Source organism: Conger conger, chromosome 1 (genome assembly GCF_963514075.1).
Source record: "Conger conger chromosome 1, fConCon1.1, whole genome shotgun sequence".
Taxonomy (NCBI): Eukaryota; Metazoa; Chordata; class Actinopteri; order Anguilliformes; family Congridae; genus Conger; species Conger conger.
In genome coordinates, this window is record NC_083760.1 from 22752170 (window position 1) to 22756163 (window position 3994).

Here is a 3994-nt window from a genome sequence, read left to right on the forward strand (position 1 = left end):
TTCTAAAGCGTCATGTTTACCTAATGGTCGCCATAGAAATGCTATCAAGCGCGCTGACGTTATACCCCACTTGAGTAGGCTACTTGGCTGGTCAGACCATAGAGCGCGTTTACGTTGTGTGCATAGGCTAGGTGTTGAGTTGGTCAGACGTGGGCTAATAAGCGCATTAGCTTTTGAATGTATTCACTCTGCAAAGTAAAAAGAACGCGCGTTAACTGGAAAGCTACAAAGTTGATAACACCACGGGACGTTCTACGCATTATAAGCCAGTCTCTGTTGGGAAATAGACTTTATTTGACGTGATGTGAAAAGTGTTTTTTTTTTGAAGCCCTGAAATACGGAAGCCCTAAGGGGCGATGTATTCATACTTTTTTATTTGCTCTGTTTTCTTTCTTTTTTCTCGAGATAACGAGATACATTTTCTCCAGATCTCAAGAAAACAAATCTTTTTTATGTCGAGATAATTACAAAAATTATTCGAGGATAATTGAATTTATACAGCTCACTACATGCTTTGTGATAACCCTCTGCTCCCCTGACATTGTTACACATCCATCCATCCATCCATCCATTATCTGAACCCGCTTATCCTGATCAGGGTCGCGGGGGGGGCTGGAGCCTATCCCAGCATGCATTGGGCGAAAGGCAGGAATACACCCTGGACAGGTCGCCAGTCCTTCACAGGGCACACGCACCATTCACTCACACACTCATGCCTACGGGCAATTTAGACTCTCCAATCGGCCTAACCTGCATGTCTTTGGACTGTGGGAGGAAACCGGAGTACCCGGAGGAAACCCACGCAGACACGGGGAGAACATGCAAACTCCGCACAGAGAGGCCCCGGCCGACGGGGATTCGAACCCAGGACCTCCTTGCTGTGAGGCGGCAGTGCTACCCACTGCACCATCCGTGCCGCCATTGTTACACATGCATACACAATTATATGTTTGAAGCAATTATTTTAAAAGCAATCATCTAGTTAACTTGGGAACAGCTTTCTCTAGGACCATGCCATTCATTTGTTGTTTTGGGAGAGGCAATATGCATGGGATTGCCAATAAATGGAAGATTTAATTCAAAGGTGTGCACTACTGTCTTGAAAGAAGAGACCAAACTGGATCTAACCAGGACAGAAAGAGAAGTGGAAGGCCCAGATGCACAACTGCACAAGAGGATAAGTACACCAGAGTCTCAATTTTTAGGAACTGATACCCTTCAAACATCAGTTTCATCTACAACAGTGAAGATACAACTCTGGGATGTTGACCTTATACTGTCCGGCCTTTGTGTTCTTTTTGCCTGTTTAAACCTTTTCTTCTTTGCCAGTTTCAGAAGTGGCTTTTTCTTTGAAACTCTTCCAGCATCCCAGAGGCGTCTCTTCACTTCATTAAACAGCACTTTGTTGGGTTGTTTCTCCAGTTCTAAATTAGAACATTAGCATGATTGCTTAAGGATGAGGTACCACAGTGTGTTGCTGAAAATGGGGCTTTGCAATAATATGTAAAGATTGAATAAAAAAAACTATTTCAAACAGTAATAGTAATTTGTAACATTATCAATGTCTTGGCTGGTTGTTTTTTGATTATTGTAATGCTACCCTGGTGAATAAAATAATACTTGAGCATTTTTAGCCATTCCAAACATGAACAGTAGCGTACATTTTTTGCAATACAGTCATCATATTTTGCACATGGTGTCAGCCATCTGTGGTTTTTCTCAACAGTAAAAATTATAGTAATTATATAGCTAATCTTTTGCAACTGGTCATCTTTTGGAACTGATCTTATTGCTCTCAAATAAAAAAAAACATGAGGATACACAATCAATGGATCAATAAGCTGACAGCATGCTGCAATGAAAGCAAGTCCCTGTATATTTTATGCAAAGCTTGTAGAAAAATGTTCCCGTTTTAGGACCTCTGCACAGCAGTCCCCATGTCTATGATGTGGAAGGGTGTGGATGGTACGGAAAATGATCGGTATTTTTAGGTTTGTCTGTTGCTTTTGCTGGCCACAAGAAGGTTCTGTACAAATGCCAGTTTGGCTGCATTTTGTAGTTACTTATTGATAAATTGCCTTTAGGCAGTAGAGAGTGCTTGATGTTTTAATTTTATTTATTTACCAGGGACAGTGCACATGATTCTACGTTTTCAGTCTCCACATCAATGTAAATGTGCCAGAGTTAGCTAATAACTAATTTTCATCTGTAGTCCCTAACCTGCATGTCTTTGGATTGTGGAGGGAAAGCAGGGTACTCGGAGGGAACCCACGCAGAGAACATGCAAACTCCACACAGAGGGGTCTGGGCGGGCTCGAACCCAGGACCTTCTTGTTGTGAGGCAACAGTGCTACTCTCATCTTCAGCACCTGATTACTCATGCTTTGCACAGAAATATGAGGCTTTCAGCTGCCCAAACAGACACCTTGCCTTTAGTGCTTAACTTTACTTAAGCCTTAAGATTGAGCAGATGACCTCTTGGATTAAGGTAAACTTTTATAATTGCCACAGTGACATATTCAAGATGTTTGGATGGAACAAAATCACTTAACCACTGGTGCCTGAGTTCCAGAATTGCCTGCAGCATGATGTGCAACAGTCAGAGCACACTTACTGTAATTGCACCTATGAACAATTCAGAGGTTTTGCATGTCAGGTAAATGTATGTAGCATTTTGTTTTCGGCTATGTAACACCAAACATAAAGTGGCAGAGCTGCAAAGTTGCATGACCGCACGAAAGGTGTAACCATGTGTTTTTTCACCGAACTTGGGTTTCAGAACCCAGAGAAAAGTATGGGCATGAGCTGGTATCATCCTTCACTTAGGGCTGGTTTCACGGACATAGATTAAGCTTAGTACTGGACTAAATTGAGTTTTGTGTGGAGAATCTGTATTCAAAATCAAATTTAATCTTGAACTAGGCTTAATCTGCAGTAACCCAAATCAACAAAGAAGTTTTAAATCTTTCAGATTTCTTTATTTACTTGCTGGATGTCAGGACATAATGAAAATATAAAGTACATTGACATCCATGTAAGGGTTGGGAAGAGGTGGGTAAAAACAAGTAAACTGGAATACTGCAAGGCTGTCCTGAGAAGAACCTCTGGCAGCTTTCAGAATGAGAAGCCATAAAGGAAAATCTCCTCATCAGCTATATGCATGGATTACATAAGTCGTGGAGAAACCACAAAAGTTAGACAAATTGCAACTGACTTGGCAGATTCCAAGAAACCTAGACGTCTGCAATAAACATAGTGTAGTTAGAGTTGCGTTTTGATCCAGGGTCATCACAACCTGTCGCTCAATCATACTGCTCGCTAAGTGCTGTACTAGTTCATAAAAACTGGATGTTGCTGAAAGAGCATTCCACAGATAGCAAAACAGAAAAAAAATCTCTTAAAATGTCAGGGTGTAGCTTCTGTAAACCTAAGCGTATAGATGATAGCACTGGCAGCGTATAGTGAGCCTGGCTACTAAATTTAAAGCTAATTGCTATGAAAGGGAGCAAAAAACTGAAATAACCCCATGCTTGTCTAAGCTGTGATTATCATTGGCACCGTAATGACATGGTTTGGGTCCCTTCAATGCACGTCTTGGGTAGGACACCCACAAACTAATTCCTGAGGGTACCAAATGTTGGATATTAATAATAGATGCAAAGGGGGGATTTTAAGCACGATGCGCACATTGCAAAGCCATTTTAGGGGTCAATTGTGTCTGAAGACCTCCCTTCTTGGTACGTTAACATGGGTACATGAACACATTCCTTACAAGGATTTCACTGGTCCTCAGTTGCCAACTTATGGTCTTTCACAGTTTAAGCTCATGCTTAACCAAAACTAGACAACCAGTTTTTATCATGTCAGGATATTTTTTTTATTCATGGAATTTTGTTTTTGTGACAAATTTATACTGTATCCCCCCATTGCTTTTTTGCAATCCAAAATATATTGTTGGCCTATCCCGCGACTACCAAAATCCTTCAAGATTTGG